The 24,278-nt window shown below is 43.4% G+C and overlaps 1 long non-coding RNA gene and 2 other non-coding genes across 3 annotated transcripts; 2 read left to right on the forward strand and 1 right to left on the reverse strand.

Moving 5' to 3' along the window:
- Positions 1-7,549: 7,549 nt before the first annotated feature.
- Positions 7,550-23,119, reverse strand: LOC114816953. Its single transcript, XR_003764771.1, has 3 exons — positions 23,056-23,119; positions 22,874-22,952; positions 7,550-7,847 (listed from the first exon to the last, which is right to left on the reverse strand). It is a non-coding gene; the product is annotated as an uncharacterized LOC114816953 (long non-coding RNA).
- LOC114817122 lies at positions 10,553-10,690 on the forward strand. Its single transcript, XR_003764972.1, has one exon. It is a non-coding gene; the product is annotated as a small nucleolar RNA SNORA7 (small nucleolar RNA).
- On the forward strand, positions 16,396-16,533 carry LOC114817108. The gene has a single exon (XR_003764959.1). It is a non-coding gene; the product is annotated as a small nucleolar RNA SNORA7 (small nucleolar RNA).
- Positions 23,120-24,278: the final 1,159 nt, after the last annotated feature.

Raw genomic sequence — 24,278 nt, forward strand, 5'->3', positions numbered from 1 at the left:
GCCTTAAAGAAAGACTGACTAGAATTTTAATACTTTCTTCATGAGAGTCATATAGATATTTTCCGACACTGAAATATTAACATTCCTATTCAGAGAGTGCTGTTCTTGGCTTGGTATTTTATTCCATTTGCCTTTTTTTTTTTTTTTTTGCAACTTCAGACTAGATCCATGAAAGGGATCCTATAACAGGTACCTTTTGGAGGAAGGAGAGGGGAGAATGGGTCGAAGGTGTTTTTACTAGAAAAGGGAAAGGTGTTTTCAATTTAATGAATAACGCTCATTTTTTGGATTTTCAAAATTAAGCTTACTTCAGCCACATGCTTGTCTCTCATTCTCCCTAACACCTGCCCCATGGTAGATAAAGGTGTGAGAAACATGAATCTGTTCAACCATTTTCTATAATGGTGGTGGAAGTGGGTGCCAAACAAAGTTGTGATTGTAAGAAACAAAAATACCACTACTTTAATTTAAATGATTCAGGATGTGTGTGGTTTTTCTAATACCTAGAAAGTATCTCTCTCCCTAATAATTTGCAATGGGGCACTTTAGCAATGAAATTACACTCTCGTGGAAAACCTTCTGAGCTTTACAAACTTGCCATCTCCTCTCGAATTAGTGGATGAAGGAATTAGGCCACAATAAGGCCAGGTCTCCGTTTACCACAACACAGATCTGTTTTCCCCAACAGCTAACTGCAGTACTTGACAAATCCACCCCCAAAGGCATGAATGGCCTGGAATGACTGTTTATGTGGACCAGATCATCTGAGTAATCGATGATTTCAATTTGCTTAGGTTCTTTCATCCATTCAATGGTATTTATTAAGAGCTTACTATGTGCAGAGCACTGTACTAAATGGTAGGGAGAGTATGATAAAACAATAAACAACCTTATTTTTGCTGAACTTAACATTTATTGAGTCTTGAAAATATTTGACGCTAGTGGTGAACATTAACAAGGATATACCCAAGCAAGTGATCTAGATAGCAGAAGCCTAAAACAAATTTTGAGATAAAAAAGAGAAAGAAATGTCCAGATAACTAAGGCCAAAGTGTACTGTGTGGGTGAATTATCCAGATAATTAATATGAATAGAATCAACCACAGTTAAGTGGCCGGATAAGCTACTGTCTGGGTGATTTGTTTTATGTCGGCAACACTAGAAGAACCCAAAGTAGATTATTTTGTTTGTTGGAACAGGCTACCTAACTACATGGAATAACTTCCGTGGCCTAATGGCTAGAGCACAGGCCTGGGAGTCAGAAGGACCTGGGTCCTAATCCCAGCTCTGCCACTTGTCTTCTCAGGGGACCTTGGGGAAGTCACTTCTGTGCCTCACTTCCCTCAATTGTAACTTGGAGATTAAGAATGTGAGCCCTATTTGGGCTTTGGAGTGTGTACAACCTGCTTAGCTTGTACCTATCCCAGTACTTAGTACAGTGGCTAGTGATTCATCTGCTATATGACCTTGGACAAGTCACTTCATTTCTTTGCTCCCAAATTACCTGAACTGGAAAATGAGGATTAAAACTGTGAGCCCCATGTGAGACAGGGACTGTGTCCAGCCTGATTACCTTCTCTCTACCCCTGCATTTAGTGCAGTGCCTGGCACACAGTAAGTGCTTAAAGACTACAATTACTTCATTGATCATTTCCAAGTCTTCTGTCTCATTTGAATGGAGAAATCCAGCAGGTCTTTTCCCAGTGGTGACAATTTTGATCATCTAAAGTAAAATATAGACTTCAAGACTGGGCCCACGCAGCTCAAAATGAAGTAGAGAGTTGGCAAATAATTTGCTTTCTGTGTACATAGACCAAACTAATCATTTAATTGTTATTTCCTTTTTTTGTTTTGTAGATCCAGCCAGAAACCATGGGAAAGAATGGAGAATGTTTTCTGCTGGAAAGGTAATTTATAAACCAGACTTCTATGCCCAGCGCGACCCCAACTAATGGAAAAATAGATTCTGACAAAGTATGAAAACCTATTTTTCAGTGTTGTGTCTATTGGGAATCTAAAAATGTAGTGGTCCATAAAGTAAGTGGTTTTCCCCATCCTTAATCATGCTTGATTGTCTGGTCTCTGTCATACAAATGGTATTTTGTCTCCTTTTGGTGATCACTCTGGAACTAGATCTGTATATGGCAATAACACATTCAGTAACCTGTCCCTTAATAGAATTGTTTATTTATCTGTTGGTTTTGTTAAGTCATTTATGGTCCCTGGATTCCTGACAACCTGAAAGGGTGATCCCCTTCTGTAGACTCTGGCCGTGGACTTTGGTAAAAAGTCCCCTTTAAAGTAAACTGAAATTGTGACCATAATTTATATGCCACTAAACTGATCTGAGATATGTTGAATTTGCCAGTTAGAAGTCATTGCTTGCGAAAATGGCAGAGCATTTGAATAAGTGATGATGACGGTTTTGGTTAAGAATTTACTATGGGCCAAGCACTGTACTAAGCGCTGGGGTAGGTGCAAGCTAGTCAGGTGGGACACAGTCCCTGTCCCACATGGGGCTAACAGTCTTAATCCACATTTTACAGATAAGGGAACTGAGGCACAGGGAAGTGAACTGACTACCCAAGATCACACAGCAGACATGTAGCAGAGCCGGGATTAGAATACAGTTCCTTCCGAGTGCCAGGCCTGTTACTCTATCCACTACGACATGCTGCTTCTCTTAATCCGCAGACAGCATTTGCTTCTGGCCCAGAGCTCTTCAAAGTGACCCAATTAGGTTTTTGGCTATGGATAAGTTACCTGTAAATACGGAAATTCAGCTCTTTCAATCATAGACTGAATTTCCTATCCGTTCTTATGGTGTATTCATTAACAGTTTCTCTTCATCACCTTTTGCCAAGGAAAGACAAAGGAAGACAGCAACTGAGATTTATCTGAAAAGTTCAATTATTTTTTAAATGTGTTTGGTGTATTACATTGTAAAGTCCTCATGATGGTATCTTGTTTCCTTTTTTATCTTGTATTTTCCAAATGCCCAATATAGTGTTTTGTACATAGTAGGAGCTCAGTAAATACTATAAACATATGCATATATATTTCATTCATTCATTCAATAGTATTTATTGAGCGCTTACTATGTGCAGAACACTGTACTAAGTGCTTGGAATGTACAAATCAGCAACAGATAGAGACAGTCCCTGCCCTTTGATGGGCTTACAGTCTAATTGGGGGAGACGGGCAGACGAGAACAATGGCAATAAATTGAGTCAAGGGGAAGGACATCTCATAAAAACAATGGCAAATAAATAGAATCAGGGTGATGTACATCTCACTAAACAAAATAAATAGGGTGATCAAGATATCTACAGTTGAGCGGACGAGTACAGTGCTGAGGGGGTGGGACGGGAGAGGGGGAGGAGGAGAGGGAAAGGGGGGAAAAGAGGGTTTAGCTGCGGAGAGGTGAAGGTGGGGGTAGAAGGAGCAGAGGGGAAAAGGGGGGAGCTCAGTCTGGGAAGGCCTCTTGGAGGAGGTGAGCTTTAAGTAGGGATTTGAAGAGGAGAAGAGAATTAGATTGCCGGAGGTGAGGAGGGAGGGCGTTCCAGGACCGTGGGAGGATGTGGCCCAGGGGTCGACGGCGGGATAGGCGAGACCGAGGGACGGTGAGGAGGTGGGCGGCAGAGGAGCGGAGCGTGCGGGGTGAGCAGTAGAAAGAGAGAAGGGAGGAGAAGTAGGAGGGGGCAAGGTGATGGAGAGCCTCAAAGCCTAGAGTAAGGAGTTTTTGTTTTGAGCAGAGGTCGATAGGCAACCACTGGAGGTTTTTAAGAAGGGAGTGACATGCCCAGAGCATTTCTGCAGGAAGATAAGCCGGGCAGCCGAGTGAAGAATAGACTGGAGCGGGGAGAGAGAGGAGGAAGGGAGATCAGAGAGAAGGCTGACACAGTAGTCTAGCCGGGAAATTACGAGAGCCTGTAGCAGTAAGGTAGCCATTTGGGTGGAGAGGGAAGGGTGGATCTTGGCGATATAAAGGTGAGACCGGCAGGTCTCGGTAACGGATCAGATGTGTGGGGTGAATGAGAGAGACGAGTCAAGGATGACACCGAGATTGCGGGCCTGAGAGACGGGAAGGATGGTCGTACCATCCACAGTGATAGGGAAGTCTGGGAGAGGACCGGGCTTGGGAGGGAAGATGAGGAGCTCAGTTTTGGTCATGTTGAGTTTTAGGTGACGGGCAGACATCCAGGTGGAGACGTCCTGGAGGCAGGAGGAGATGCGAGCCTGAAGGGAGGGGGAGAGGACAGGGGCAGAGATGTAGAGATGGTAGTCAAAGCCGTGAGAGTGAATGAGTTCACCAAGGGAGTGAGTGTAAATGGAGAAGAGGGACAAGAACTGACCCTTGAGGAACTCCAACAGTTAAAGGATGGGAGGGGGAGGAGGCGCCTGCGAAGGAGACCGAGAATGACCGGCCAGAGAGATGAGGAGAACCAGGAGAGGACGGAGTCCGTGAAGCCAAGGTGAGATAAGGTGTGGAGGAGAAGGGGATGGTCGACAGTGTCAAAGGCAGCTGAGAGGTCAAGGAGGATTAGAATGGAGTAGGAGCCATTGGATTTGGCAAGAAGGAGGTCATGGGTGACCTTAGAGAGAGCAGTCTCGGTAGAGTGGAGGGGACGGAAGCCAGATCGGAGGGGGTCCAGGAGAGAATGGGAGTTAAGGAATTCTAAGCAGCGAGTGTAGACGACTCGTTGTAGGATTTTGGAAAGGAAGAGTAGTAGGGAATAGGGCGATAACTGGAAGGGGAAGTGGGGTCGAGAGAGGGTTTTTTTAGGATGGGGGAGACCTGGGCATGTTTGAAGGCAGAGGGGAAGGAGCCAGTGGAGATTGAGTGGTTAAAGATAGAAGTTAAGGAAGGGAGGAGGGCAGGGGCGATGTTTTTTATAAGGTGAGCGGGAATGGGGTCCGAGGCGCAGGTGGAGGGGGTGGCACTTGCGAGGAGGGAGGAGATCTCCTCTGAGGATACTGCAGGGACGGATGGGAAAGTAGGGGAGACGGTTGGTGGGGGAGGCCAGAGGGGTGACTTTGGGGAGCTCAGACCTGATTGTGTTGATTTTTGTGATGAAGTAGGTGGCCAGATCAGTGGGGGTGAGAGATGGGGGAGGGGGAGGAACAGGGGGCCTAACGAGAGAGTTAAAGGTCCGGAACAACCGGCAGGGGTGACGGGCATGGATGTCGATGAGGGAGGAGAAGAAGTTTTGCCTGGTGGAGGAGAGGGCAGACCTAAGGCAGGAAAGGATAAATTTGAAATGTATGAGGTCGGCTTGGTGCTTGGACTTTCGCCAGCAGCGCTCGGCAGCTCGAGCATAGGAGCGTAGGAGGCGGACAGAGGAGGTGATCCAGGGCTGTGGGTTAGTGGAGCGAGAGCGGCGGAGGGAAAGGGGGGCGAGAGAGTCGAGATGCTAGAGAGGGTGGAGTTGAGAGCGGAGACCTGATCATTGAGAGTGGGAAGTGAGGACGGGGGGCAAATTGGGGAGAGATGCTTTTGGAAAGACGATGGGATCAAGAGAGAGGTGGTCTCTGTGGGGGAGTGGCAAGGATTTTTAGGGGGAGGGAGTGTGAGAGATGAGGCAGGTGAGAAGGTTATGGTCTGAGAGAGGGATTTCAGAGTCAGTGAGGGAGGAGGTAGTGCAGCGGTAGGAGATGACGAGATCGAGGGTGTGACCGAGTCGGTGAGTGGGCGCGGTATGGTGGAGCAGGAGGTCGGCAGAGTCGAGGAGGGATAGCAGGCGGGCGGCAGAGGAGTCATCGGGTACGTCCATGTGGATGTCGAAGTCTCCGAGGATCAGAGTGGGCAGAGAGAAGGAGAGAAGGAAGGTGAGAAAGGGGTCTAGGTGGTTGAAGACGTCGGAGGTGGGACCGGGAGGGCGGTAGATGACGGCGACAAGTATCTGGAGGGGGTGGTAGAGGCGAATGATATGGGCTTCGAAGGAGGGGAAGGAGAGGAAAGGGGGAGGAGGGATAGTGCGGAAGCGGCAACGGGGTGAGAGGAGGAAGCCGACGCCTCCTCCCTTTCCGGTGAGTCTGGGGGAGTGGGAGAAGGAGAGGCCTCCGCTGGAGAGAGCGGCGGCGGAGACCGGGTCTTCGGGAGTGAGCCACGTTTCCGAAAGGGCGAGGAGGAGGAGAGATGGGGAAAGGAAAAGGTCATGGACGAAAGGTAGTTTACCTGTAATGGAGTGGGGATTCCAGAGGCCAAACTTGAAAGTAGCTGTGGGTGCAAGGGAGCGAGAGGGGAGGGGGGGAAGGGCGGGGAGAGGGGAGGGTTTGGATGGGAAGGAGGTGGCGGGGCCCTGGATGGGGAGAGAGGGAGGAGGGGTGGCGGTGGGACAGGAGGACTGGGATGGGGCGTGGGTGGGGAAGAGGGAAGGAGGGAGGGTGGGAGGAGGGGGTTTGGTGTGTAGGAGAGTAGGGGAGGGGGAAGAGGGGTGGCGCTGATAAAGCGGGGTTCTAGGGTCGGGGAGAGAAGGGGAGGAGGCAGAGGAGAGAGCGGGAAAGAGTTGGGCGAGAGAGGGGAAGGGAAATAATAATGTTGGTATTTATTTATTACTATGTGCAGAGCACTGTTCTAAGCACTGGGGTAGATACAGGGTAAGCAGGTTGACCCACGGGAGGCTCACAGTTAATCCCCATTTTACAGATGAGGTAACTGAGGCACAGAGGAGTTAAGTGACTCACCCACAGTCACACAGCTGACAAGTGGCAGAACTGGGAGTCGAACCCATGACCTCTGACTCCGAAGCCCAGGCTATTTCCACTGAGCCGCGCTGATAGGAAGGGGCAGGAGGGAGGAGGGGGAGTGGAGGGACATGGTGAGGCCGGAGAGGTGGGTGGCAGCACTGACAACAATAAACAATAAGTGAAATCGGTAATATAGCAACGTGATACTGTATGAAACAATACAATAGTGTTAATAAGCGGGCGATGACCAGGGTCGGGGGTCGACTCGATTAAGGGTCGAGCTGATCAAACTCAAAGTCAAGCGGCTAGCGGCAGGGAGAGTCCCGGAGCTCATGACCAAATGTCTGTGAGGCGGCAGCGGGGGCCCTGAGGTTGTCCGGCGGGGGTTGCGGGCGTAGGCGGCGGCTAAGGTAAGGTAACAAGGACATCGTCGCCCGGGGCGGGGGAGATGAATCTCCTCACGGGGGAAGAGGGAGTGAGGCCTTCCCAAAATGGCCGCTTCAGGCAGAGTTGGAGGGGGGGCGGTTGGGGAGCACAATGTCCCCGGGCCCGAGCAGGGGAGCACAATGTCCCCGGGCCCGAGCAGGGGAGCGCAATGTCCCCAGGGTCGAGCAGGGGAGCGCAATGTCCCCAGGGTCGAGCAGGGGAGCGCAATGTCCCTGGGCCCGAGCAGGGGAGCGCAATGTCCCCAGGGTCGAGCAGGGGAGCGCAATGTCCCCAGGGTCGAGCAGGGGAGTACAGTGTCCCCAGGGTCGAGCAGGGGAGCGCAATGTCCCCGGGCCCGAGCAGGGGAGCACAATGGGGGCTGGTGGCTGGGGGTCTGTGGGGGCGGGGAGGGTCCGGGGGAAAGATCCTTAGTGTCGGAGTCCTTGAGCAGGGGTGTGAAGGTCCAGGTTGCGAAAGGATGAGGCAGGGGCGGGTCTGGGCGGTCCAAGGCGCAGTTCACCGGGGGAGGCGGTGGACGCGCGGATGAGTCGGTGAGCGGCAGGCAAAGGCCTCGTCGGGAATCGGGGCCGGGCGCTCCAAGGCTGCGCCCCAGGGGAGCAGAGATCCCGAGTCCACGTGCTAAGGGCTCCAAGGGTCCGGGCGGTGACAAGGCTCAGCTCCTGGGAGAGGCAGTCCCGGCGTGGGTGAGTCGGCGGTCGGCGGCCAAAAAGCTATAGTAATATTACATATTACTATATAACATTATTGCTCTATTACACTAATATTACCTAGGTATATATAATGTTAATGAGAACTATTAGACACTTAATATTATAGGTCTTTGTGCACTTAGTAAAGTGTGTTGTATTAAACTGAGACTCCGTGTACTCTCCCAACCCTTTAGTACATATCTCTGCGTATAGTATGGGAAGCAATGTGGCCCTGTGACTAGAGCATGGGCCTGGCAGTCAAAAGGAACTGGATTCCAATCCCGGCTCTGCAACTTGTCTGCTGTGTTACCTTAGGTAAGTCACTTCACTTCTCTGTGCCTCAGTTACCTCATCTGTAAAATGTTGATTAAAACTCTGAGCCCCATATAGGACAGGAACTCTGTCCAACCCAATCACCTGGTATCCAATGCAGTGTTTGTGCAGTGCCTGGCATAGTGAGTGCTTACATTTCACAGTTATTATACAGTGTGCACTCGATAAATACTATTAATACATTGATTGAAGTGTTACCGTTAAAACTACTACTAAATGGAAAAAAAACTAATTTCCTGAGGATTGGCTATATGAATTTACTCTGTTTCTAATCCTAGACTAGTATGGATTGATATACTTATCTGTGTGTGCTTGACCCAATCTGTGAACCCATCTATGGTTTATGATTATCTAAACTAGATAAAGTGTAGGGGGTTAAGGATCTTAATCGAAACCTGGTCCTTGCCCACAACTGGCTTAGTCTGCTTCCCTTTGTGAGTGGAGCAGCCTGTCTTTCTTTTTTCTGGCTGTGGTGCTGGGGGAGCCTCCTCTCCTTCTCTGGAGACCCTTCTGATTCTCCAAATTAAAACGACCTAATAACTGCAACATGTCTACTCAGCAATCAAAAGACCCAGTGGGCTGGCAAATGAGGTGGTGCAAGTCGAGGGAAAGAGGGGAGGAAAGAGGAAACTTAAAAAGAAAGCTAAAGAAGAGGGACAGAGAGGGAGAAAAACAGAGGGACAGAAGAGTAGATGGACAAAGTCAGGTAGCTAGATGGAGTAGAAGAAGATCATAGGGGCCCAGAGAGAGAAGGAATCGATTAAGGGTATTTATGGAGTGTGTGCCGAGGACAGCATTAAGCGCTTGGGAGGGTACAATATAACAGAATTAGTAGACACATTCTCTGCCCACAAGGAGCTTGCAATCTAGAGAGAGCTAGAAGGAAGAGGGAAAAAGGAGAGCGGCGAGGCCAGAAAAGTGGATTTACCCACCCCTAAGCATTCTTTACTCTGGAGAGTTGAAGTGAGAATCTGTCAATGCAGGACCTTTTGTTTGTGATTATTTTTGCTGGAAGATTGACCAGTCAAAGCCAGTTTTATGGTGGAATGCACTACATAAATATTTGGCTAGTATTTCAGGATTGTAACATTAAAAATAAAAATCACCTAAGTGTAAGCTTGGGTTAGCAACTCACGTCAAAGAAAGCAAATATATGCTTTCATTTATACTAAGCTTCACTTGATAGGGTGCTATTATTAACTCTCTCCTATATTATAAACAAATTATTGGCCTAGGGAAAAAAACACCTACAGTCACATCGTAGCACACCCCCTGATTTCGGTCAGGAGCCAGGCATCTTCCTTTCCCCACCTTATTCCTAACTCTCCCTGCAGGGATGGCTTCATGATGTTTACATTTTACATAGAAACATCCAAAACTGCTCATTGCTATCGGCAGAATTAAATCAATGATCTGATTTACACGAGACATTCTTCTTATGTTCCACACTAGCCCAGTGAATAGTCTTAAAAAAAAGTTTCCTTAGCTGGGTGGTTACAGGAATTCCCTTACCTCCCTCATCCAATTCCAGGAACGTTAACAGCTTGGCTTTTCCTACATCCGCCCCACCCAAAAGCCAAGACAACTCTCCGGGGCAGATGGGTTTCCCACTAGACCTTGGGGTGGATTGGGGATGTTTCCACTGGCCACTGTATATTGACACATGTCACGCCTCTGGCCGTTAATCACCGAGTGACATCACACTGTCGCTCTGAGTTCATGAACAAATAAGCTCCGCTTCCGTTAGGGAATATAAAATGGGCCATTTTGATTCTGTGTGTGCTAAATGTTTATGCGTTCCTCGCTGCTTTCAGGGTTTTGACAAGAGAACATCCACTGTTCTTTTCTGGATCCGCTCCAACTGGATATATTAACTTTGCTGAATTTCCAAGACATTTGGTGGGAATGTTTCATACAAGGAGCATATTTTCCATTGGGGACTCACACTGGGTTTGGGTCTATTTTTCCCAGACAAATTGAACCCACTGTTTTATGAGCTTCTTCAAAAGCGCAGAACAGTAGCTCGCCTTGTTAGATATTGGTGCTTCAGTTCAGACGGGTGATCATGTAACGCCAATGCCTGGTTTTTACACTTTCTGGAGTTCATTAGCCATAAACCTCTGTATTTTAGCCAAAACATTTTTAACTCCATAGATACTCAAAAGGGAAGTGGATCCAAGCCCAGAGGGCAATGTAATTACCTATAATCATGGATAGCTATACAAGGCACAAGAGTTAAAGAGCACGTAGATTCATATATGTTGAGTGAATCTAATATACAGTTTACTTGTTTTCTGTATTTATTCCTTAATATAGGCACATTTGGAAATACAAGCATTACTTTCTCTCTCTCTCTCTCTATTATGTATATGTACATAATATACATGCACATACCCCTCTCAGGATCGCACTTGGAGAGTTTCCAGAACTCTACCAGGCTCAGCTACAGGGGGGAAAGTCAAGCAGAAGTATTCCCATTCCATTCCCAGTCTGAGCAGTGGCTAGCTAGTGGAAGGTGATCTGCTAGAAGTCAAAACTCACCTGTGCTGGGCAGAAGTGGCATGGGAGAGAGTCGAAGGCTGAGACTCAAGTTTACTGCCCAGAAGAAGGCGATGATAAACCACTTCCATATTTTGACCAAGAAAACTCTATGGATTCGCTACCAGAGCGATTGCCGATGGAGGTGGGGCGTTCTGGGAGGGATGTGTCCCCGGATTCGCTAAGGGTCAGAAATGACTCGACAGCATAAGACAAGACCTCTGACTCTCAGTGCTCTGATCCAGGCACTTTTTATATGAGGGCTTAATAACACAATCAGACTCTTTGATAATCTCCCTGCCCACAATGAGCTCCCATGCTTCCAGACTCGCCCCTCTCCAGTCTAGATTTCATCCTGCTCATTTTTCCAATACGTGGTTCCACGCTCACATACCCACTCCTCAAAAACTTCCTCGAGGTGCCCATTTCTCTCTGTTTCAAGCAAAAGTACCTGGCTATCAGCACCGAGTCAGCAATCGGCTCTCTACCTTTCACTTATCCAATCTCTTCTCTTTCCCCTGCACTGTAGGTTTCTTGAGGGCAGGAATTGTGTCTACCAATTCTATAGCATTGTATCCGAAGTGCTTAGTACACTAATCAGTACACATTAAGTATTCAGTAAATACCACTGATTGATACTCCTACTACATTTCAACTCACAGTGGCTATCTCAAAGTAAGCTATTTTCTAGGCCTTATTCTCGTCTCTCCTACCCCTGATTTCATGCTTAGATCTTTCCCACTTCCAGGAATTCCCTCCCCATCAGGTGGACTTCCCATATTCAAAGCATTCTGAAATCCCATCTCCTCCATGAGGAGATGAATTTTCCCCCATGGATTTCTCTTCTCCCAGAGTCAGAATTCCTCTAACCACAAGTATTTCTTTGCCAAATGCATGCTTATGCACTGACACCCATTTATCACTTCTGTTCATATTGACTTACATTCCCTTCATCTACATATCCATTTCTCCTTTCTCTCCTATCTGTATTTTTTGTCTATCTCCTCCACTAGACAGTCAGTTGCTTTCTGCCCTCAAATTACTTAATGCAGTTCATTGCACACATTAAGTATTCAATAAATACCACTGGTGTATTGATTTATTAGTATTTGAAGGCCGAGAATAATGTCTAACTAGTATACTCTCTCAAGTAATTAGTACATTGCTTGTTCGGCAGAAATTATTATACACTCACATGTCAATCCTGGTGCTGCCCAAGAAAATTCAATTTCATAACATTTTTATATAGATGTATTTAGCAGCTTGTGGTTAGTGGAAAAGATTGTGTGGCTGGTGATATATGGATTAAACCATGAAAGCTCTATGGAGCAGGTAAACTTTAAGAATAGAGACGGGTGGATGTGTAAGTCAGATCGCTTAGTAAAGTGCTCTGCACAGAGTAAGAGCTCAATAAATACGACTGAATGAAAACTGACTGGCAATATATTTGCTTGTTACAAAGAAAGCAGGTATTGGTCAATCTCTTCACTTGGAAATTCAAGATCAAGAGCCCACTATTAATTCAGTTCAATTCAATTCTCAGAGTTAGTGGCCTCATCAGGCCAAAGCTCATTATCTCTTAACAAACAAATCAAAGATTATCCCTAATCCCAAAGGATATTTTATTCAGATATCACACTCTAGTCATATGCTTTCTAGCAGACTCCAAGAGCACTTAGATATTATTTTTTAGATGTCAACATGTGGTCCTTATTTCTCAAAAGTAAATAGCACGGCATGGGCTTATAGAAAAAGGCTGCTAAACAGACCCCGTCAAGTTATCGCCTTCCCTTTTAAACTGTGAGCCCCGTATGGGACAGAGACTGTGCCCCATCAGATTATCTTGTCTCTACTCGAGCGTATAGAACAGTACTTGGGAAAGATTAAGTGATTAACAAATACTGTCATTATCATCGTCTGAAAGTGTAATTTAGCATCTAGATCCTTCAATAAGAGATTTTTCATTCATACAGTCTTATTTATTGAGAGCTTACTGTGTGCCGAGCACTGTACTAGGCGCTTGGGAGAGTACCATACAAAAATAGACATATTCCCTGTCCACAACCAAGTTCCTTAGGCACAGATAGCCATCCCCAAAGGAAAAAAAAAGTCTACTGTCTCAACATCTAATGGGAGGGAGTGTCTCCATACAGAAATAGTACAGGCTTGAGGGTCAAAGTATCTGGGTATGAAACCCAACTCTACCTCTCTGGGCTTCATTTGCCTGATTTGTAAAATGGAGGTAAGCTCACTACTCTTGATTTCCCTTGAATTGTAAACCTGTATGGGGCAAAGCTTGTGTATGATTTCTTTATACTGTACTTACCCCAGACCTTAATGAACATCATAGAAGAGTTGATGCCACGACAGCCTAATGGGCTCACTTTAACTGGGCATAGGATTAAATACTCCATTAGTTCATTTACTAATTACCTCCTCCCTTAAACGTTTTTCCTAATATAGGCTTTTATATTTCACATGCTTTATCAATCTGATCAGATAATCATAATACGCTAACTCATTTGACACCCAAAATTACCCACAGAAGCATTAGTTTCTAAATTTATAAGCAGCAGCAGAGAAACCTTGAAGACAAAATCTCTGGGGACAGTGTTTTGCCAAAAAGGAGACCAGCTGTTTACTTTTGAAAAAGTTATGTCTTCTGCCATCCATTTTTTACCCGATCCTTGATAGTTTTGTCCATCATACATTTCCTTTGCAGAAAACTATGGCTTCATAATGATTCTAAAGCCTGTCTCTGTTTGGTTCAACTCACCATAAAGCAAAACAGAGAAGAAGGTAGACTTTTTAAATGAAGAATTACCAAAATTGCCTAATACATCACTTCAGCCAATAACAAATGTTACCTCTTGATAGACATTTACAAAAGTCAGGGCAAGCCAGAATCTTTATCGGTCAAACAATCTAGACTAGACTGATTTTTCAAATTGGAATTCATCATTTATGAGGCTATTGAGTATTCAGTCTTAAATATATACACACATGTACACATCTTTATCCATCTTCATCTACAAATTCATATATTACTGCACGACAGATAACTCCAGAAGTGCCGTCATTCTAAGTTAACAGGAATTCATGGAAGCAGCTGTGCTTCTGAGTATCTGCTGCCCATACTTCATAATAATTCAATCCACCCAGTTTCACTAGATGCAAATGAACAAAAATCAAGCCTTCAGAATAAATCTAGGTTCCAAATGTACAAATATATTCAGAAAAAAGTATATATATATGCATAAAAATACATATGCATATACAACTATATATATATATGCGCATGTATGTGTGTGTGTATGTGTGCATTATACACACACACACGGTTTTTTCTAAAAACTATCTGTACAGTTGTAATCTAGATTTATTCTGAGGTCTTGATTTTTGTTTATTTGCATCTAGTAATCCTAATTGGAATAATTTGACCCTCAAAAGTCACTTTGAACTCAATTTCCATTAGAAAATACATACATTCCTAATGGAAATCATGTCCAAAGTAAACTTTAAGAGCCTGAATCATTCCAATGTTTGTTTGCATCATAGAGTCATAGATTAGACTCAGGATGTGTCAAAACATTACTGAATATATTGCAGTGCTATTGCGCTTAATGTCATTTGGCTCTCTTTGCAATTCTATATTCCCAGTAAGATATCATTTATCAAAAAGGAAGATTTGGCCAAGTGAGGAAGCTGAATGTTTTGCAAAAGTGTCCAAGATCCCAAATTGAAACATGTTGGTCATGCCAAATTTGTTTGATGTATGTCATTAGGAAATCTTCCGAAACTGGATGGGGTTTAACTAGGAACAAAGAAGTGCTCCGGGAGAGTCCAGCTGTTTGGAGGGGACTACAATTATCAGGAAAAACGGCTGAGTTGAAAACATTTGGAGTGGAAGAGAGCTCCCAACCCATTCTTTTGGGAAAAGAGCACAAGTTCTGAGGCCAAATTTGGGCAAAAGGAGAATCCGGGAGAAGATATGGATTGCAAATTCCTTTTCTCCATCTCCTCTAGACTTTGAGTCCCATATAGGACAGGAACTGTGTCTGGACTGATGATTTTTTAAAATGGAATTTGTTAAGCACTTACTATGTGTCAAAGACTGTTCTAAGCGTTAGGGTAGGTACAAGTTGTGGTACTGAGTAAATCCATCCAGTTTTTCTCCTGGTACGCTAGGAAAGTTACCTAGAGAAATAATCTCTTCACAATTGCTTGTAAAATGTTTGCCAGCTTCTTTCTGATCCTCGGGATTAATCCATCAGTGGTATTTACTACGAATCTACTATGTGCAGAGCACTTATTTATTGAGTAAATAAAGTATTTATTTACTTTAAATAAATAAACTCAAGTATTTATTGAGTACCTACTCCATGCAGAGCACTGTACTAAGCACAGTGGAGAGTTGGAAGCGCCACCTCTAAGAGAGCTTACGGTTTTCAGGGCAGACTGGAAAAAAAACCGTAATAAAATCATAATTGTGGTATTTGTTAAACTCTATGTGCTAGGCACTGCAGTAATCGCTGAGGTGGAAAAAAGGATATCTGAATGGATTGAGTCCCTTTCCCACACGGGCTTACAGTCTTAATCCCCATTTTACAGGTGAGGTAAATGAGGCACAGAGAAGTGAAATGACTTGTGTAAGGCGACCCAAAGTGGAGGAGCTAAAAGTGGAGGAGCTGAGATTAGAACCCGGATCCTTCCGACTCCCAGGCCCATGTTCTATCCACTAGGCCTTGCTGCTACTCTATAATTAGGTAGGAGTCTAGTGATGTTTTATCCCATCTGAACAGCTCAGTCTTAGTGCTTTTTGTCTCCATCTGACTAATGGCCAAAATCCATCGTTCATTTCCAGTCCTGCTAGGCATCGTTAACTGGAGTAAACTGAGACAACACAAGTCGCATATCCCAACTATTCAAACGGAGAATAGTCAAAGAACATAGAGTCCCTTTAACCAAGGAAAGTGAACCAAAAATCACCACCAATGTTGATTAGAAACAGAATGAGATAGCCACACTGCAGTTTCTGACAGAGTCCACAAAGGCCTTCTCTTGTGGGGAAGGTGCTGACAGGAGTCCATCTTCAGCTGACGTGAAGGATAGCACATCCTCAAATCTCAGCACCTGGGTAGAGCTCGTGAGATTTCAAAAGACATTTAGAAAGGAGTTTTCTCATAATGACACTGCTAAAATCCCAAAAGACTTCTGCAGCTGGTGTATTCAGGACTTGATTTAAAAAAACAACACAGACTTGTGAGTCTCCAGAAATGTTCATTTATCAATGCAAAGTTAAGCTGTTTCCTAAATCCTTGTTCTTGTCCAATTTTTGAGATGTCTTTTCACATTATCCTAATTGGCTGTGGTTTTTGCTTAGACTGTCTCATGTCAGCCTGGTTCAGTGCTGTTTACCTTCAAAGAGCATCAATTAATTCAGTTTTAATTTAATCCCAGCTCCTTTGTAGGGATGCATTTTCTGTGTATTGTACATTGGCAATAATATCATCACCTCTACCTGTATCACACTGCAAACTTCTTGAGGGCAGGGAATAAGTGTTTTTCTTTTTTTCCCATTCCAAAAGCATTCATAGAGTGCTTAGGAATTAATCAATCAAAGGTTTTTATTGAGCATTCACTCTGTGGAGAACACTGTCCTAAGTGCTCAACATGTGTTCAATAAACTTCATATCCGCCCCTCTCAAGGTTGTACCTGGAGAGTTTCCAGTACTCTACCAGTTTCAACTACGGGAGGGAGAGACAAGTAGAGGCCTAGCCATTCCACTCCTAGCTTAGGCAATGGCTAGCGAGTGGAAGGCCATCTGCTGAAAGTCAAAACTCCTCTGCGCTGGGCGGCAGCAGCATGGGAGAGAGTCGAGGGTGGAGAATCATTTACTGCATGGAAAGCGGTGGTAAACCACTTCCATCTTTTTACCAAGAAAATTCTATGAATAAACAATACCAGAATAATTGCCGGTAGAGGTGTGGTGTCCTGGAAGAGATGTGTCCCTGGCATCGCTATGGGTTAGAGATGACACAAAGGCATAAGACAAGACAAAACATCATATACAGACTCAAATACTGCATAAGGCTTTTTTCAGAAATTTCTGATACCAGCATCTCTGCTCCAATCTATATATCCTTTTCCTGCCTCGATCATTTTTCCAAAATGTAGTTGCACACACACAGATCTTCCTGCGCCTCAGTAACCTCCATCAACTCTTCACACTCTAAGACACTCTAACAGTTCTCTCCCGGGAATTATCCTTGTCTGTCACTACACCGCAGCTCAACTTTTTGCTCCTTTCAAACTTACTGTTCCTGATTCTTGTCTCTCTTCCCTTCTGTCTGAAACTCTGGATTCTGACATGTATCAGTCAGATTATTGAGCACATACTGTATGCAGTGCACTGTATTAAGCATTTACAAGAGACATTCATGGAAACAAAAAAATGAGAGATTAGAGAGTGATAGAGTGATGTATTGTCCCTTAGCACATAGAACAGTGCTTGGTGCCCAGTAAGTGGTTAAATATAATAATTATATTATCGCTTAGCACACAGAATAATAATAATAATAATGTTGGTATTTGTAAAGTGCTTACTATGTGCCGAGCACTGTTCTAAGCACTGGGATAGACACAGGGGAATCAGGTTGTCCCACGTGGGGCTCACAGTCTTAATCCTCATTTTACAGATGAGGTAACTGAGGCACCGAGAAGTTAAGTGACTTGCCCAAAGTTACACAGCTGACAAGTGGCCGAGCCGGAGTTCGAACCCATGACCTCTGACTCCAAAGCCCGTGCTCTTTCCACTGAGCCACGCTGCTTCAGTGCAGCAGAACAGTGCAGTGCTTGATACACAGTAAGTGGTTAAATATAATAATAATAATAATAATAATGGAACCTAGCAAAATGTTTGTCTGAAAAATGGACCCTCAAATAGTATCTGGCTGCTGATGTACTCTTATTGATGTTAGTGCATGTCTTGCCTAATGGATTGTAAAAACCTTGGAAGAGAATCATATCTACTAACTCTGTTGTACTCTTCTAACTGCTTAGTGGAATGCTTTGCCCACAGGTGTTCAAAAAATGCTATTGATTGATTTTAACCCACAGATTAACACAAAGATGAAAATAAATTACCAAAAAAATTACGAATGTAATTTTATAGTGAAAGCCCATTCCCCTATACCAAAGTAATTTCATGCCTGAATGGAAAATTGATAACATATATATAGAGAGACAGAGAGAGAGAAATCTTCCTTTTATACCTTAATAATGTATATTTGAGATTGATTTTCTATGAATAATAATCTCAACTCTCCTTTTGGCCTTTCCTGGGTAGAAATAACTTTAGATTGAAAAATGTAGAAAAATCAGGGGAATCAGGAGTTTTTAATAATCCAAGGAGATACTTTTCTCCATGATTTCCAGTATGTGGTAGCAAGGAGAATTACCCAAGGCTGTTCATTCCCTGTAATTTTTAATGCCACAGGTTTACTGTAAACTTTACCTGTGATTTTTCACTTGTTTTCACTACGGTGTGCATTTTTTTTTAGTTTAATGTTACCCTTTAGCCTGTGCCAGGAACAGTGCCCCAACTGATTTAATTGATCCAGTGCTTATTGTGGTGCTGCAAATATTGCTAGGATCTGAAAGTGTTATTATTAATAATAATGCTAATAGTAATGAATTGCCTAAAGTAAAACTATAATCCTAGCTAGTAACTCAGTCTCTAACATAGAAATTGTCTTTCCATTGAGTGTTTAATCTCCTTTCCCTAAAATGCATTCTATAATGAACTATTGTGTTGATTTTATTGTCTTTGAATGGTGTGATGCAAATATTTATTCATTCAGTCAGATGTATTGTTAGCACTTACAGTCTGCAGTGCACTGTACTAAGCACTTGGAAGAGTACAATATAATAAAGAACAGTCACATTCCCTGCCCACAACCGGCTATCACACTCATGCTGTGCCTAAACATATGAGGAATGACCTCAATGATCTAGAACCTCACGAGTCTAGAACCTCACGAGTCTAGAACCTCGATGATCTAGAACCTCAATGATCTAGAACCTCACGAGTCTAGAACCTCGATGATCTAGAACCTCACGAGGTTGAGGTTCTAGATCATTGAGGTTCTAGATCATTGAGGTTCTAGATCATTGAGGTTCTAGACTCCTGAGGTTCTAGATCATTGAGGTTCTAGATCATTGAGGTTCTAGATCATTGAGGTTCTAGATCATTGAGGTTCTAGACTCGTGAGGTTCTAGATCATTGAGGTTGTAGACTCCTGAGGTTCTAGATCATTGAGGTTCTAGATCATTGAGGTTCTAGACTCGTGAGGTTCTAGATCATTGAGGTTCTAGACTCCTGAGGTTCTAGATCATTGAGGTTCTAGATCATTGAGGTTCTAGACTCGTGAGGTTCTAGATCATTGAGGTTCTAGATCATTGAGGTTCTAGATCATTGAGGTTGTAGATCATTGAGGTTCTAGATCATTGAGGTTCTAGATCATTGAGGTTCTAGACTCGTGAGGTTCTAGATCATTGAGGTTCTAGATCATTGAGGTTCTAGACTCGTGAGGTTCTAGATCATTGAGGTTCTAGATCATTGAGGTTCTAGACTCCTGAGGTTCTAGATCATTGAGGTTCTAGATCATTGAGGTTCTAGATCATTGAGGTTGTAGACTCCTGAGGTTCTAGATCATTGAGGTTCTAGATCATTGAGGTTGTAGACTCCTGAGGTTCTAGATCATTGAGGTTCTAGATCATTGAGGTTCTAGACTCCTGAGGTTCTAGATCATTGAGGTTCTAGATCATTGAGGTTCTAGACTCGTGAGGTTCTAGATCATTGAGGTTCTAGATCATTGAGGTTCTAGATCATTGAGGTTGTAGATCATTGAGGTTCTAGATCATTGAGGTTCTAGATCATTGAGGTTCTAGACTCGTGAGGTTCTAGATCATTGAGGTTGTAGATCATTGAGGTTCTAGATCATTGAGGTTCTAGACTCGTGAGGTTCTAGATCATTGAGGTTGTAGACTCCTGAGGTTCTAGACTCGTGAGGTTCTAGATCATTGAGGTTCTAGATCATTGAGGTTCTAGATCATTGAGGTTGTAGATCATTGAGGTTCTAGACTCGTGAGGTTCTAGACTCGTGAGGTTCTAGATCATTGAGGTTCTAGACTCCTGAGGTTCTAGATCATTGAGGTTCTAGATCATTGAGGTTCTAGATCATTGAGGTTGTAGACTCCTGAGGTTCTAGATCATTGAGGTTCTAGATCATTGAGGTTCTAGACTCCTGAGGTTCTAGATCATTGAGGTTCTAGATCATTGAGGTTCTAGACTCGTGAGGTTCTAGATCATTGAGGTTCTAGATCATTGAGGTTCTAGACTCGTGAGGTTCTAGATCATTGAGGTTCTAGATCATTGAGGTTCTAGACTCGTGAGGTTCTAGATCATTGAGGTTCTAGATCATTGAGGTTCTAGACTCGTGAGGTTCTAGATCATTGAGGTTCTAGATCATTGAGGTTCTAATCATTGAGGTTCTAGATCATTGAGGTTGTAGACTCCTGAGGTTCTAGATCATTGAGGTTCTAGATCATTGAGGTTCTAGACTCGTGAGGTTCTAGATCATTGAGGTTCTAGATCATTGAGGTTCTAATCATTGAGGTTCTAGATCATTGAGGTTGTAGACTCCTGAGGTTCTAGATCATTGAGGTTCTAGATCATTGAGGTTCTAGACTCGTGAGGTTCTAGATCATTGAGGTTCTAGATCATTGAGGTTCTAGACTCGTGAGGTTCTAGATCATTGAGGTTCTAGATCATTGAGGTTCTAGACTCCTGAGGTTCTAGATCATTGAGGTTCTAGACTCCTGAGGTTCTAGATCATTGAGGTTCTAGATCATTGAGGTTCTAGATCATTGAGGTTCTAGATCATTGAGGTTCTAGACTCGTGAGGTTCTAGATCATTGAGGTTCTAGATCATTGAGGTTCTAGACTCCTGAGGTTCTAGATCATTGAGGTTCTAGATCATTGAGGTTCTAGACTCCTGAGGTTCTAGATCATTGAGGTTCTAGATCATTGAGGTTCTAATCATTGAGGTTCTAGATCATTGAGGTTGTAGACTCCTGAGGTTCTAGATCATTGAGGTTCTAGATCATTGAGGTTCTAGACTCGTGAGGTTCTAGATCATTGAGGTTGTAGACTCCTGAGGTTCTAGATCATTGAGGTTCTAGATCATTGAGGTTCTAGATCATTGAGGTTCTAGACTCCTGAGGTTCTAGATCATTGAGGTTCTAGACTCCTGAGGTTCTAGATCATTGAGGTTCTAGATCATTGAGGTTCTAGATCATTGAGGTTCTAGATCATTGAGGTTCTAGACTCGTGAGGTTCTAGACTCCTGAGGTTCTAGATCATTGAGGTTCTAGATCATTGAGGTTCTAGACTCCTGAGGTTCTAGATCATTGAGGTTCTAGATCATTGAGGTTCTAGACTCCTGAGGTTCTAGATCATTGAGGTTCTAGATCATTGAGGTTCTAGATCATTGAGGTTCTAGATCATTGAGGTTCTAGACTCCTGAGGTTCTAGATCATTGAGGTTCTAGATCATTGAGGTTCTAGATCATTGAGGTTCTAGATCATTGAGGTTCTAGACTCCTGAGGTTCTAGATCATTGAGGTTCTCGATCATTGAGGTTCTAGATCATTGAGGTTCTAGATCATTGAGGTTCTAGATCATTGAGGTTCTAGACTCGTGAGGTTCTAGACTCCTGAGGTTCTAGATCATTGAGGTTCTAGATCATTGAGGTTCTAGACTCCTGAGGTTCTAGATCATTGAGGTTCTAGATCATTGAGGTTCTAGACTCCTGAGGTTCTAGATCATTGAGGTTCTAGATCATTGAGGTTCTAGATCATTGAGGTTCTAGATCATTGAGGTTCTAGATCATTGAGGTTCTAGACTCCTGAGGTTCTAGATCATTGAGGTTCTAGATCATTGAGGTTCTAGATCATTGAGGTTCTAGATCATTGAGGTTCTAGATCATTGAGGTTCTAGACTCCTGAGGTTCTAGATCATTGAGGTTCTAGATCATTGAGGTTCTAGATCATTGAGGTTCTAGATCATTGAGGTTCTAGACTCCTGAGGTTCTAGATCATTGAGGTTCTCGATCATTGAGGTTCTAGATCATTGAGGTTCTAGATCATTGAGGTTCTAGATCATTGAGGTTCTAGACTCGTGAGGTTCTAGACTCCTGAGGTTCTAGATCATTGAGGTTCTAGATCATTGAGGTTCTAGACTCCTGAGGTTCTAGATCATTGAGGTTCTAGATCATTGAGGTTCTAGACTCCTGAGGTTCTAGATCATTGAGGTTCTAGATCATTGAGGTTCTAGACTCGTGAGGTTCTAGATCATTGAGGTTCTAGACTCCTGAGGTTCTAGATCATTGAGGTTCTAGATCATTGAGGTTCTAGATCATTGAGGTTCTAGATCATTGAGGTTCTAGATCATTGAGGTTCTAGACTCCTGAGGTTCTAGATCATTGAGGTTCTAGATCATTGAGGTTCTAGATCATTGAGGTTCTAGACTCCTGAGGTTCTAGATCATTGAGGTTCTAGACTCCTGAGGTTCTAGATCATTGAGGTTCTAGACTCCTGAGGTTCTAGATCATTGAGGTTCTAGATCATTGAGGTTCTAGATCATTGAGGTTCTAGACTCGTGAGGTTCTAGATCATTGAGGTTCTAGACTCGTGAGGTTCTAGATCATTGAGGTTCTAGACTCGTGAGGTTCTAGATCATCGAGGTTCTAGATCACGGAGGTTCTCATTCACTCCAGTTTTTTTTCTTCTTTCAGGATCACCAGCGATGTGGGATTTGAAATCTCTTAAATCGAACTTATCTGCGTCAGCACTCGGCGTCATATCTGGAGAGTTTCCGGTACCCTACCCGTCTCAGCTATGTGAGGGAGAGTCAAGCAGAAGCAACCCATCCCATTCCTAGTTGGGGCAGTGGCTAATGAGCGGAAGGCAATTTGCTCCAAGTCAAAATTCACCTATGGTGGGCCGCAGCGCTATGGGAGAAAGTTGAGGATAGAGTCACAGGTTTTCTGCACAGAAGAAGGCAACAGTAAACCACTTGCATATTTTTGTCAAGAAAACTATGGATACGCTACCAGAACAGTTGCAGATGGAGGTGGGGCTTTCTGGGGGAGATGTGTCCTCACCAATCTTCACCAGTGCGTTGGGTCATGACTGGAAATATATGAAATGAGTTAAAAGTCTGGGGTGACCGTACCTTTGAGTCTTCATCCAGGATGAAAGACTTCTAAAGAAGATATATCTGGCACTTCTTTACCTGACATTTTCCTTTGCTCAGTGGAAAGGGCCCAGGCTTGGGAGTCAGAGGTCATGGGTTTGAATCCCCGCTCTGCCGCTTGTCAGCTGTGTGACTGAGACACAGAGAAGTCAAGTGACTCACCCACAGTTACCTCATCTGTAAAAGGGGATTAAGATTGTGAGCCTCACGTGGGACAACCTGATTACCCTGTATCTCCCCCAGCGCTTAGAACAATGCTTGGCACATACTAAGCGCTTAACAAATACCAACATTATTATTATTATTATTATTATTAAGTAGGCATAATACATACTGTGAATAAGGGCTTCGAGTAACAAAGAAAAAAGCTTACCTTATTACTGGTTTATTCATCACCATCCCGTTGCATACACCACTTACCATTAGTTATTGATTTGTTTTTTTTCTCCTGCTCCACCATCAGGTTGGTGTGAATGCATCATCTGTTGCCGATTTGTACATTCCAAGCGCTTAGTACAGTGCTCTGCACATAGTAAGTGCTCAATATATACTATTGAATTAAGTACAAAGGACCTTTGATTTTTTTAACTGTATAGTGCTTTTAAAAGGCAATTGTACCTAGATACAAATCTAATCCAGTTTTATTACATTTGTTTTTAAATACTGATATCCAAATGGTGGAAAAAAAGCATTATATTTCTTGGTTAAAATGAATCTAAAAAACAGTGTCACCCGTGTTATTTTGATGGAAAAAAAAAGTTAATAAAAGTTGTGTAGTTTGGAAATTGACTCTTAATCACTGATTTAAGAGAATCTATTAATTCAAGCAATTTTTAAATTGTGTAAATAGTAAGGTGATTGTAACATTAACCAGAAAATGGCATAAGTCTAGAATTAATTATCATGGCTTAAAATAGTTAAAACCCCAGAGCTCACTGGTCTAGGGGTTTATTGTGAGCTGTCGGGATAATGGAATTTTAATCATTCTGTTTATTTTAGCAAAGATTAATCGTATGTCACAATGCATAAAATATGGTAACTGAGTTTGGAAACTGATCTGTCTCTTGAATTTTATAAAAAGGCATCAATTGTATCTTAATTTCCTCAGACAAGTTTACATAGAGTCATTGGGTTTTATCAAGACACTTTCCTGCATGTAAGAGGGGCTGTAATTAAACTTTTTTTTAATGACACTTACAGTTTAATTTTTCAGTTTCCATGGTTTCTCCTTCCTTCCGTCCGCTGCCCTGGGTCCCCTGTAA

This window comes from Ornithorhynchus anatinus, chromosome 15 (genome assembly GCF_004115215.2).
Source record: "Ornithorhynchus anatinus isolate Pmale09 chromosome 15, mOrnAna1.pri.v4, whole genome shotgun sequence".
Classification (NCBI taxonomy): Eukaryota; Metazoa; Chordata; class Mammalia; order Monotremata; family Ornithorhynchidae; genus Ornithorhynchus; species Ornithorhynchus anatinus.